Source organism: Saccopteryx bilineata, chromosome 3 (assembly GCF_036850765.1).
Source record: "Saccopteryx bilineata isolate mSacBil1 chromosome 3, mSacBil1_pri_phased_curated, whole genome shotgun sequence".
In the NCBI taxonomy this organism is placed as follows: Eukaryota; Metazoa; Chordata; class Mammalia; order Chiroptera; family Emballonuridae; genus Saccopteryx; species Saccopteryx bilineata.
In genome coordinates this window covers 94,805,616-94,819,173 of record NC_089492.1, presented here as the reverse complement: position 1 = coordinate 94,819,173, position 13,558 = coordinate 94,805,616, and the positions used below count along the sequence as shown (strand labels likewise).

At 39.4% G+C, this 13,558-nt stretch overlaps 1 long non-coding RNA gene across 2 annotated transcripts in view; it reads right to left on the bottom strand.

The window, feature by feature from the left end:
- The window catches only part of LOC136328634 (uncharacterized), a 39,857-nt gene that overhangs the window by 1,284 nt on the left and 25,015 nt on the right, over window positions 1-13,558 (bottom strand). The window contains exons 1-3 of one of the 2 annotated variants that reach the window (XR_010730082.1): window positions 8,789-8,887; window positions 2,808-2,848; window positions 213-365 (exon numbers count right to left, since the gene is read on the bottom strand). This is a non-coding gene — a long non-coding RNA (uncharacterized lncRNA). Of the gene's footprint in view, window positions 1-212; window positions 366-2,807; window positions 2,849-8,788; window positions 8,888-13,558 lie in introns of those variants that run through there. The other variant, XR_010730081.1, reaches the window with a different exon arrangement.

The window sequence follows — 13,558 nt, the reverse complement described above, 5'->3', positions numbered from 1 at the left end:
TCAAAATAATACTTGTAAATAATGCCTTCCTTACAAAACACTTGATTTCTTCATTGTGAAATATTGCCATATCTGAAAAAACAGTACACTCAATTTGGTGGGCACTTTCTGAATGTATACTTTTTTCTGAATAGCCAAAACCATGATTGTAGGCCTTTGCTTGCTTCTACTTTCCCCCAAGGTAAAAACCTATGACCATGTAGAAATCTTACATTCTCTTATCCACTGCATTTTAACAGGTGGAGGCAAGCAATGAGAGCCTCAGACTGTAATCTCCACATGACATGGTGCATACAACTCAAATGCATCAACTGGCGTGTTAAACAAGCCTTTGAAGAGTTACTCCTCATGCCTTGAGGATGACACTACAAGCAGAAAAACGTGGAGTTTATGACTTTTCAAAACACAGTCTCATTTCAGATAAGAAGGCTCTTTTCTCAGCTTGTAGTTAGTACCCCTTTGGGTCCATGATGGTCCCATTGTCTAACACAAGGATTCATTAGGTTTCCAAGGTGGTGGAACAGTGGGAAAGAGAGTCTGGCCCCACCCCACTGATGTGATGTGCAGAAGGGTTAACCAAGAAGGGGATGATGGAGACTGCTCATCTCAAAGCCTCCAGGCTCACTGAGAGCCTGCCTGTGTGTTTTGTACCCTATGCCTGACAAGTAGAGAATACAACATTAAGTCCATTACACTGGCAGAAGAGATGACAGGTGGAGTCAGGGGCTAATGTCCCACTAAAATGAGAAAGAAGTGTTTGTGCTAAAGGAAGCATCCTTTAGCCACACGAGTTGACAAGGTTTACTCTGCTTCCTTTTGTCAGAGATTTCCTTTCCTTTTGTCTCCTGAATTCAGGAGTTGGAAACAAGCCTGGCTGTGTAATTATTCTCGAAATCCCTGGGAGCAGCTCGAACTCCAAACACCTTTTGCAGTTCACACATTAACAACTCCTCTCCTTATTGAAGAGAAGTGAATTGTCTTAAACACTTCTTGGGTGAGTAGTTGCCATCTCCTATAAACAGAAAGGCTGAACCTCCCCAACATAAACATGTGAGCAGCACAAACATGGTATGCAATGATCCGCAAGTAAAAATAATGAAAAAATTAAATTAACTTATGGAATAGACTATAGTCTAAATTGGCCATTACACTGCTGCTGGGGTTTAACATTTGTCTTCCTTTATCTTTGTTATTTTAAACTTATCTTTTAAACACAAGTATTCTGTGCTTCAAATTTTATGTGCCCCCAAATCAATGGGTACAATGGAAATGAGATTAGCGAGGGTCCTTTCATTGGATGACACCTCTGCGGCCATGCTTGGACACAAAATACACAATAGCAAGACTTGTTCTCCTGGGGCTTTGGCTGTGTGCTTCCGCTGAAACTGTTTTCTCTGGAACACGGTCTACCTCTCAGCAACAACGTTTCCATCGTGGGCATCACAGCTGATAAAGGGAACTGCTCAGGCTTGCCTTTTCCCCTGGCACTCACTGGCATCTCTGTTGGCACCAAGGTGCTGATGGTGAACACGTCTCCAGATAGTTCAAGAGAGGGTTGTCACGGCTGCCATCACACTTACTTCTTCATCATGTGCCTTGCTAATCAGTTTCTCACATTTTCAGGAATTCACATATAAGAATGGGCACTGGGAAGGAAATATCTTTTGTGGAATATTATTTCTCATTTATTTTCATTCAGAAAAATAAAATCCTGCATGTCCTTCAAGGGTCCGGTTTGAAACGCCACCTTTATCATGAAGTCCTCACCAATATTAAAGTCAGAAGCTTCCCAAGTGCGCTGAGGGTGTCTCAGCCATAGCACTCATCACATTTGGGCTGAACTTTTAGTTCCTGAGTGACAAATCTGCCTCTAAACTGTAAACTTCTGGTTGGCAATAAGTCCTGTTAAACTCTGGGTATGAACTGTACTTATAGAGTGATCCCTTGCATGTAATAGGTTTTCAATAAATGTTTCCTCAAATGATTGAATCTTTGAATTTTTTTTTTTGAAATATCATATTACAATGATGCTAAGATGCAAATTTACGGTGGTTCTGAAATTTTTTATCACACATGAGAATCAATTGGAGGATATGTTAAACCTGGATTGTGTGGGTCCCACCTCAGAGGTCTGGGGTGAACCTGGATAATTTGCATTCTTAGCAAGTGTTCATGTGGTGCTGGTGATTTTGGTCCAGAGACCACTCTTTGGGGAGCACTGAACTATCTTGTTCCCCTTTTAGTATCTCTAATATCAGGTTTGTCTTAAACTTGTTGACTTATCAGTTTAATTGACAAATGTTTACATTCATTGTAGTATACAAAATAAGTGCTTTTAAATTGACAGTATCTTAGATTAAAAGAAATGCAGTAGGTTTCTCATTACAGATTTGAATCTACATTATAAAGAATAACAATAAAATGTTTAAAAATTTGGCATAATGTTTAAAAAAATGCATAAGATTGTAGCAACAAGAGTATATGGTTTTTAGGGCCTCATATGAGATCCATAGAACAAAACAATAGCTCAATTCTGGTTAGGGACATTAAGAAATGAAAGACAGGCATCTTCCCATTCATTGTTAGTGACTGGTAAGGCTAGTGTCCTCTAAAGTTCCATGAGGTCAGGCTTATATCTGGTTTTACTCATCATTTTAGCCCTAGCTATAGAAAAATTCCTACAGAGCACTCAATAAATGTTTGTTGAATGAAAAATTTTGTTTAAAAAGGCCCGAGTTTCAGAGTTTCTTACCTTCTATAAATGAGATGAGTTAGAGTCACACCACAATTTCCTATAAAATACTTACCAACCAATGCCAGTACTTCTAATCTTTTCTTTCATCTTTTGCTAACAAAAACAAAACAAATCAAGAGCATAATGACCAAGAGACCTATTAAATTGAAAATATTTCAGTCAAACAAGTATCCCAAGGTTGTAGAGCAAAATAGGTTGTCCCGGGTTCCCTCCCTGCAAGAGTGGCCCAGGTTTACCCTCTGAAAGAAGAGCTGTTTGCTGGGAAGTGATGTGAACAGAGGGGTAAGAACTCCTTCCATGGATGCTTTTGTTAAGAAGACTCAAGCTCAGTCTGACCATCATTTCCATAGCCTTACTGAACTTGAGCCTAAAGAAACTTTGGTATTTAAGGCATGAATCAATAAATATCATCATTTGGCCCTGGCCTGTTTGCTCAGTCGTAGAGCATCAGCCTGGCATGTGGAAGTCCTGGGTTCAATTCCCAATCAGGGCACACAGGAGAGGCACCCATCTGCTTCTCCATTCCTCCCCCTTTCACTCCTCTCTCTTTTCTTCTCTCTCTCTCTCTCTCTCTCTCCTCTTCCTGCAGCTATGGCTCAATTGGAGTGAGTTGGCCTTGGGCGCTGAGAATGGTTCCATGGCCTCTGCCTCAGGCACAAAGAAGAGCTCAATTAACTGAGTAATGGAGCAACACCCCAGATGGGCAGAGCATCAGCCCCCTAGTGGGCTTGCTAGGTGGGTCCTGATCAGGACACATGCGAGAGTCTGTCTCTCTGCTTCCCCTCCTTTCACTGAATTAAAAATAAATAAATACATAAATAAATAAATGTAATCATTTTATCCCTTTTATGAATTGAGTAGATACAGGAGTCAGACAGGAAATACAAAAATACCTGAAAATGGGAGGAGTGCTCATATTGTTTCTCTAACCGAGATTCTCTAACATCAGAACACAGGGTGTTGGCACTAGTATTCTCTCCTAATGAGAACTGTACCACAGGTTCCTTAAACTTAGAGAATTGGCAGTACTGCCCAAATAATATTACCTTATGTCTGCAAAGCATTGTAAAACTTAATTTATTTAAATTACTCCATTGACTACAATAATTACAAGGCACAGTAGTTATATCTAGGTTAGCCTATAATTTTACACCAAGCAAATGAACCCATAGTCAAACGTTGATGCAAAGCATCATCAAGCACTACACATGTTCTTCAGCAATCCCAAAGGGCTACTGCAGTGGTGGACAGCACTCTGAGAGGGCGTTTGTGCCTTTCTGGTCTGGTGTCATTGTTGGGGGTGAGTTAGGGATGGGCGAGCAATAAAGAAATAAAGAAAAAGAGGCCCTGGCCAGTTGGCTCAGTGGTAGAGCATCAGCCTGGCATGCAGGAGCCCTGGGCTCGATTCCCGGGCTCAATTCCCAGCCAGGGCACACAGGAGAAGCGCCCATCTGCTTCTCCACCCCTCCCCCTCTCCTTCCTCTCTGTCTCTCTCTTCCCCTCCCGCAGCCAAGGCTCCATTGAAACAAAGTTGGCCCGGGCACTGAGGATGGCTCTGTGGCCTCTGCCTCAGGCACTAGAATGGCTCTGGTTGCAACAGAGCAACGCCCCAGATGGGCAGAGCATTGCCCCCTGGTGGGCATGCCGGGTGGATCCCGGTTGGGCACATGCAGGAGTCTGTCTGACTGCCTCCCCATTTCCAACTTCAGAAAAACACACACACACACACACACAAAAGAAAAGAAATAAAGAAAACGAAAAGGAGCCTGACCAGGTGGTGTCACAGTGGATAGAGCATCTGACTGGGATGCAGAGGACCCAGGTACTAAACACTGAAGTTGCCAGCTTGAGCGTGGGCTCATCTGGTTTGAGCAAGGCTCACCAGCTTGAACCCAAAGTCTCTAGCTTGAGCAAGGGGTCACTTGGTCTACTGTAGCCCCCCAGTCAAGGCACACATAAGAAAGCAATCAATGAACAACTAAGGTGCCTCAACTAAGAATTGATGCTTCTCATCTCTCTCCCTTCCTATCTGTCTATCCCTATCTGTCCCTCTCTCTGTCGCAAAAAGAAAAAGAAAAAGGAAAGAATGAAAGGATGGTTCCTACACTTCACTCTCTTTGCAGATGAATCAACATGCATGGACAAAAAGAGCAGAGGAAAAAGAAAATCATTAAGAAAAGCTGGAGTGAAACAGAGAAAACCAAATAGACCAGAAAAGAAAATAGTAATTCTCAGGGGAAACGTAGTTCTTTCTCAGTGACTTATAGCCTGATGCACCGAAGTCAGCCTTTACACTCAGGTGATTGTCATTTTCTTTTTTTACAGTGTCCCTATTACAAGGGGTCTTGAGTCCAGAGGAGGACTGGCTTTTCCAGGTTTTGGTACTTGTCCCTGTGGGCAGACTGATTCTTGGTTTAAAGGACACGATCAAAGGCAAGATATGCCACTGTGCTGGTAACTGCCACTGCGCCACCACCCCTGCAGCTTGGTGTCAGGGTGTAGTTTGTGAGCTCCTCTTGCTCAGCAATGGGTTCTCAAGGTTTGGGAGGCTCTGCCTTCAGCTTCACAATTACATGCACCTCCATGGCAACTGTGATTCTGGAGCATGTAGTGATTGTCCCATTTGGAGGCAACTCTATTATTGTGTACTATTGGTGAGGTTGCACCACTTTGTAACAGGAAATAAGGAAACGGTTGGGCAGGAGGGGTATAAAAGTCTAATGAACACCACTCCTGACGGAGAAAGGCCTTGAGAAGACAGCTTCTTGTAAGGGCTCTACTGTTTGTGTGGTTTTCCATCTCTGGGCAATGCACTGTGGCCTGCAAGGGTCATGCCAAGCAACCTAAGCCCAAACACCTGCATACATCATGACATGGAAGATTTGTAAGTCAGGACTTCATGAGAACAATAGAAAGGAGTAGTAAAAAAGGCTTAACCTCCACTGTGGAATGGGAACTGTATGTTATTTAGTTAAAGTGAGTTGTGATTTTTTTTCAAAAAATTTATTTAGAAAGTTACAGGGGTAAAAGAATTGAGCCAGCTGGGCTGCGTGGGCTCAAGGAACAAGGTACAGAGGCAAAGGAAGAGTCCTTGGATCTTAGGACAAAATGTGAAGGAGACATAGAAACAAAGTACATGGATAGATGAGATAGTACAGTTCCGTGTAGGCACTGAGTATGGAGTGGGGCATTAGAGAAGCGACTAGGAGGACATCCTCAGACTATGACAATTTAAGGTTGTATATTTTAATATTTAAAATAACTCCAAAAAAAAAAAATCACGCAGTGGCATTACAAAGAGGTAGAACTTAAAGGCCAATACAAGGGATTAAATGAAATATTAGAAAAATTAACTGATTCATCCAGAAGAAGGTAGAAAAGACAGAATAAAGGGAAGGAAAGAGATGGGAGAAAGAAAAAAACAGCTTCAAAATACATAATGCAAAATCAGAAAACAGGAGAAATGAGAGGAAGGTAGTTTTCCAATCATACTAAATATTTTAACATCACCTTCTCAGTAACTGATAGAAAAAGTAGAAAAAGATGGTGAAATTGCAAAAGGTTGGAATGCACTATCAATCAACTTAACCTAATTGACATATTAGAACAATATTCCCTACAATGGCAGAATATACAGGCTTCTTAATTGCACATGGACCATTAACCAAGACAGATGAAGTACACTGAACTATAAAACAAAACTTACTAAAATGAAAAGAATTGAAATTAGAGTACATTTTATGACCCTAATGATATGGAAAGCCAGTAGCCATGGCCACCATCACAGCAGCCTGGCCCATGCAGGTTCGCATTAGATTCAGACAGGCGGTAATGAAACAATGGAGTCAAGAACTGGTGGGCCATTAGCCTTAATCCTAGCTTTACCCAGTAGGCAAGAAATACACACAGTGGAAAAACACTTCCCTTTCCATTCAGGGCTCCCAAAGCCAATGACTTATCCAAGTTTCCTAGAATCAAAGGTTTCTAACCTCACCAGTCTCATTCACCTCAGTTCCCCATCTCCTTCTCTCTGCACAAACTCTGCACAAACTGGCTTCTCCTTCAACACTCCGCCATCTTGGCTGCTTCTCCTGTCCCCCTCCATGTGGCTTTTCTCTGCTCTCCTACAGCATGGGTTTCTCTGCTCTCTCCTCTAATGCTAACCTCAGGAACCAAGATAGAGCAAGCTCCCAGTCTGCCCCACTTTATAGTATAGAAATCAAAACCTTTAATCCAATATACAAACAAGGAAGTCTCTGATACAAAGTCACTTATCTGAGGCATAATGGGATTCCTCATGAGAGTGCACCACCCCACATCAAGAAGGGTGGGAAAGGCTTAGTCTTAAAACTAAGCCTTAGGCTATAAGAATCCTGCCTACTTACAGCCTGTTCCCTGCATCTAATGCAAACTATAAATGAGCAAACATATATATCATATTTACAAACTTATTTGACCAACATGATATTAAATAAAAATCAATAACAATGAGATATCTGAAAAAAAAATTGAAAGTTAAACAATATGTGTCTAAATTTTCAACATTACTAATCATCACAGATATGCAAATTAAAACCACAATGTAATATTATTTTACACCCATTAAAATGAGTAAAATATAAAGTATGATAATACCAAAGTTGATAAAGATAGATATGGTGAAGCTGAAACTCTCAAATATTGCTAGTAGGAATGGAGAATGGTACAAAATGTAGGAAACAGTGTTTCAGTTTCTTATAAAATTAACTTCTACAACTATTCAATGACTCGTATTTCCCAACAGAAATGAAAGGCACAAAGAGACTTACACAAGACTATTCAGAGGAACTTTATTCATAATAGCCCTATGCTGAAACTAGTCCAAATGTTCATCAACAGGAAAATGGATGAACATATTGTGGGATATTCACAAACTGGAATACTAATCAGAAATAAAAAGAAAAAAAATAGTGATGATGCGGAAACATGGATGACTCTTAAGACTTCCATTTAGGCTAAGTAAAAGAAGCTAAACTAAAATGTGTAAACTGTACTATTTCATTTGTATGTTGTCCAAAAATAGGCAAAACTAATTCATGGTGAAAAAAACACATGAATAGTAATTGCCTCTTGTTTGTTGTACTCAACTGTCGTGTTTTATTTGTTGTCAAAAGTCATTGAATATTGAATCCTTTTAGATGGATTGTATGTAAACTATGCTTCAATTTTTAAATAGAAACCACATCTGGCAGGTATCAAATCAACTCCATAAGGTAAAGTTTGATCATAAAAGAAAAAAAAATCAGTAACATTATGTTGGGAATACCAAGCTCTTTAGACATGATTCCAGCACCAAAGAATGAATTGATTTGGGGGAGAGAAAGACAAACGATTCCAAAATATTGGAAAAAGTGCTTTAATACAGCTATTGACTAGGGGTGTATATGAGAGCACCGGGGAGCAAGCGAGACGTTACAGAATAGGATAATGGCCTCTTGTCTGACCACACTGGCTGAATCATTGCTTGAGGAAAGAGTGAGACGTTGACTCTTATTTTGGGCTTTGGGGACTTGAGATGACATTTTAGCAGGTGTAAGGACTCTAAATAACAGTTTGCCAAAATTTAGGGATAATCTCCTCTCACAGTGAAAGATTGAAGAGATATTTTTTATCTCAAGGATAAACAGAAAGGGATCAAGACTTCTGAGTAATAGGTTGAGAGGGAAACAGGTCTCTCAAGGCAGGGTCCCTGTGCCACGCTGCAGAGCAGCCCACAAAACACCCCAGAGGATGTGGGTTGCTGGCCACACCCCTTGGGTCATGACAGCCCTGCCAAAGAATGTAGAGCCCCAACAAAGAATGTTCTGAAAGCCATTTAAGAGCCTTTCAGGAAAACCACAGCCGACAATCCACCACTTGCCATGTGTGTGGGTGGGCTCCTGTTTCTCCCTTTCTTCCTTGGCTCCTGTGAGCTTCCACTAAATCCCGCCTCTGCTCAAAAAGAGGTCATGGCCAGGTACAATTTGTGTACTGGTGATGTTGAAGACAAGGTACCTGCTTGCAAGTCTCCAAAGATAGCACTGGGGGGCCTTCCTCAGCGTGCCTTCAGGGTTTTCCTTCAAAGCTCTGGCTCCTGAAGGTTTAGGGCTATGAGTCTTCACAGATGGGCCACCTAGAAAGACATGGTATTGAGGGAACTCCAACACCTCCTTTTCAACCACACCTGTATTAGTTTCCTGATGCTGCTGTAACAAATGACCATGAAGTTAGAGGCTTAAACAACACAAATTTATTATCTTACAGTTCTGAAGTTCACAAATCTAAAACAAGCCCACAAAGCTGCAGTCCTTCTAAAGGTTCCAGGACAGAATCTCTCTGCTTGCCCTTTTCAGCTTTCAAAGGCAGCCTCATCTTTCGGCTCATGGTTCCCTTCCGCCATCTTTAAAGCTAGCACTTTTTGAAAGGCTGGAAAACAATACTCCAAGCAAACAACACCCAAAAAAAAGCAGGCGTAGCAATACTCATATCTAATAATGCTGACTACAAGACAGAAAAAGTACTCAGAGACAAAAATGGTCATTTCATAATGATTAAGGGGAAGTTGAATCAAGAAGACATAACAATCCTTAATATATATGCACCAAACCAAGGAGCACCAAAATATATAAGACAGCTACTTATTGACCTTAAAACAAAAACTAACAAAAATACAATCATACTTGGAGACCTCAATACACCGCTGACGGCTCTAGATCGGTCATCCAAACAGAGAATCAATAAAGATATAGTGGCCTTAAACGAAATACTAGAACACCTGGATATGATAGACATCTACAGGACACTTCATCCCAAAGCGACAGAGTATACATTTTTCTCTAGTGTACATGGAACATTCTCAAGAATTGACCATATGTTGGGCCACAAAGACAATATCAGCAAATTTAGAAAAATTGAAATTGTACCAAGCATATTTTCTGATCATAAAGCCTTGAAACTAGAATTCAACTGCAAAAAAGAGGGGGAAAAACCCACAAAAATGTGGAAACTAAACAACATACTTCTAAAAAATGAATGGGTCAAAGAAGAAATAAGCGCAGAAATCAAAAGATATATACAGACAAATGAAATGAAAATACGACATATCAGAATCTCTGGGATGCAGCAAAAGCAGTAATAAGAGGAAAGTTCATATCACTTCAGGCCTATATGAACAAACAAGAGAGAGCCGAAGTAAACCACTTAACTTCACACCTTAAGGAACTAGAAAAAGAAGAACAAAGACAACCCAAAACCAGCCGAAGAAAGGAGATAATAAAAATCAGAGCAGAAATAAATGAAATAGAGAACAGAAAAAACTATAGAAAAAATCAATAAAACAAGGAGCTGGTTCTTTGAAAAGATCAACAAAATGACAAACCCTTGGCAAGACTCACCGAGGAAAAAAGACACAGGACTCAAATAAATAAAATCCAAAATGAAAGAGGAGAGATCACCACAGACATCATAGATATACAAAGAATTATTGTAGAATACTATGAAAAATTATATGCCACCAAATACAACAACCTAGAAGAAATGGATAAATTCCTAGAACAATACAACCTTCCTAGACTGAGTCATGAAGAAGCAGAAAGCCTAAACAGACCAATCAGCAGGGAGGAAATAGAAAAAACTATTAAAAATCTCCCCAAAAATAAAAGTCCAGGCCCAGACGGTTATACTAGTGAATTCTATCAAACATTCAAAGAAGACTTGGTTCCTATTCTACTCAAAGTCTTCCAAAAAATTGAAGAAGAAGCAATACTTCCAAACACATTTTATGAGGCCAACATAACCCTCATACCAAAACCTGGCAAGGATGGCACAAAGAAAGAAAACTACAGACCAATATCTCTAATGAATACAGATGCTAAAATACTAAACAAAATACTGGCAAAACCGAATACAACAACATATTAAAAAAATAATACATCATGATCAAGTGGGATTCATCCCAGAATCTCAAGGATGGTTCAACATACGCAAAACGGTTAACGTAATACACCATATCAACAAAACAAAGAACAAAAACCACATGATCTTATCAATAGATGCAGAAAAGGCTTTCGATAAAATACAACACAATTTTATGTTTAAGACTCTCAACAAAATGGCTATAGAAGGAAAATATCTCAACATGATAAAGGCCATATATGATAAACCATCAGCCAACATCCTATTAAACGGCATAAAACTGAGGACTTCCTACCTTAAATCAGGAACAAGACAGGGTTGTCCACTCTCTCCACTCTTATTCAACGTGGTGCTAGAAGTTCTGGCCAGAGCAATCAGACAAGACAAAAAAATAAAAGGCATCCATATCGGAAAAGAAGAAGTAAAGCTATCACTTTTTGCTGATGATATGATCCTATACATCGAAAACCCGAAGGACTCCACAAAAAGATTATTAGAAACAATAAACCAATACAGTAAGGTCGCAGGATACAAAATTAACATACAAAAGTCCATAGCCTTTCTATATGCCAACAATGAAATATTAGAAAACGAACTCAAAAAAATAATCCCCTTCTTGATTGCAACAAAAAAAATAAAATACCTAGGAATAAACATAACAAAGAACGTAAAGGACCTATATAATGAAAATTACAAAGCATTGTTAAGGGAAATCGAAAAAGATACAATGAGATGGAAAAATATTCCTTGTTCTTGGATAGGAAGAATAAATATAATCAAAATGGCCATATTACCCAAAGCAATATACAAATTTAATGCAATTCCCATCAAAATCCCTATGAGATTTTTTAAAGAAATGGAACAAAAAATCATCAGATTTATATGGAACTATAAAAAACCCCGAATAGCCAAAACAATCCTAAGGAAAAAGAATGAAGCTGGGGGCATTACAATACCTGACTTTAAACTATATTATAGGGCCACGATAATCAAAACAGCATGGTATTGGCAAAAAAAATAGACACTCAGACCAATGGAACAGAATAGAAAGCCCAGAAATAAAACCACATATATATGGTCAAATAATCTTTGATAAAGGGGCCAACAACACACAATGGAGAAAAGAAAGCCTCTTCAACAAATGGTGTTGGGAAAACTGGAAAGCCACATGCAAAAGAATGAAACTGGACTACAGCCTGTCCCTGTGTACTAAAATTAATTCAAAATGGATCAAAGACCTAAATATAAGACCTGAAACAATAAAGTACATAGAAGAAAACATAGGTACTAAAATCATGGACCTGGGTTTTAAAGAACATTTTATGAACTTGACTCCAATGGCAAGAGAAGTGAAGGCAAAGATAAATGAATGGGACTACATCAGAATTAAAAGTTTTTGCTCAGCAAGAGAAACTGATATCAAAATAAACAGACAGCCAACTATATGGGAACTGATATTTTCAAACGACAGCTCAGATAAGGGCCTAATATCCAAAATTTACAAAGAACTCATAAAACTCAACAACAAACAAACAAACAATCCAATAAAAAAATGGGAAGAAGACATGAACAGACACTTCTCCCAGGAAGAGATACAAATGGCCAACAGATATATGAAAAGATGCTCAGCTTCATTAGTTATTAGAGAAATGCAAATCAAAACTGCAATGAGATACCACCTCACTCCTGTTAGATTAGCTATTATCAACAAGACGGGTAATAGCAAATGTTGGAGAGGCTGTGGAGAAAAAGGAACCCTCATTCACTGTTGGTGGGACTGTAAAGTAGTACAACCATTATGGAGGAAAGTATGGTGGTTCCTCAAAAAACTGCAAATAGAACTACCTTATGACCCAGCAATCCCTCTACTGGGTATATACCCCAAAACCTCAGAAACATTGATATGTGAAGACACATGTAGCCCCCATGTTCATTGCAGCACTGTTCACAGTGGCCAAGACATGGAAACAACCAAAAAGCCCTTCAATAGAAGACTGGATAAAGAAGATGTGGCACATATACACTATGGAATACTACTCAGCCATAAGAAATGATGACATCAGATCATTTACAGCAAAATGGTGGGATCTTGATAACATTATAAGAAGTGAAATAAGTAAATCAGAAAAAAACAAGAACTACATGATTCCATACATTGGTGGAACATAAAAATGAGACTAAGAGACATGGACAAGAGTGTGGTGGTTACCAAGGGTGGGGGGGGGGAGGGAGGACATGGGACGGAGGGAGGGAGAGAGTTAGGGGGAAGGGGGAGGGGCACAGAGAACTAGATAGAGGGTGACGGGAGGACAATCTGACTTTGGGCGAGGGGTTTGCAACATAATTTTGATGACAAAATAAACCTAGACATGTTTTCTTTGAATATATGTACCCTGATTTATTAATGTCATCCCATTACCATTAATAAAAATTTATAAAAAAAAAAAAAAAAAAAAAAAAAGCTAGCACTTTCAACTCTTTTCTCTCTGATTCTCCGCTCTGTTGTCACATAGCTTTCTCTCTGACTCTGACTCCTTCTGCATCCTTGTTATAAGGACTCTTGTGTCTTCCTAGAGCCCACTTGGTAATCCCGAATAATCTCCCCATCTCAAAAACTTCAACTTGATCACATCTACAAAGCCTTTCTGGTCAGGTAAGATTATATCCACAGGTTCCAAGGATTAGGATGTGGACATCGTTGGAGATTGTTATTCAATCTACCACAACAACTCTAAACCGATCTTTCCTTGGGAACTACAATCATAACAAAAGGCATCCAACCATTGAGTGTTTACTAGGTCATGTAAATGTAGATATGAAGATAGCGATAAAGATAATTTTACACATATGTGGGTTTTTTTTATGGTATCT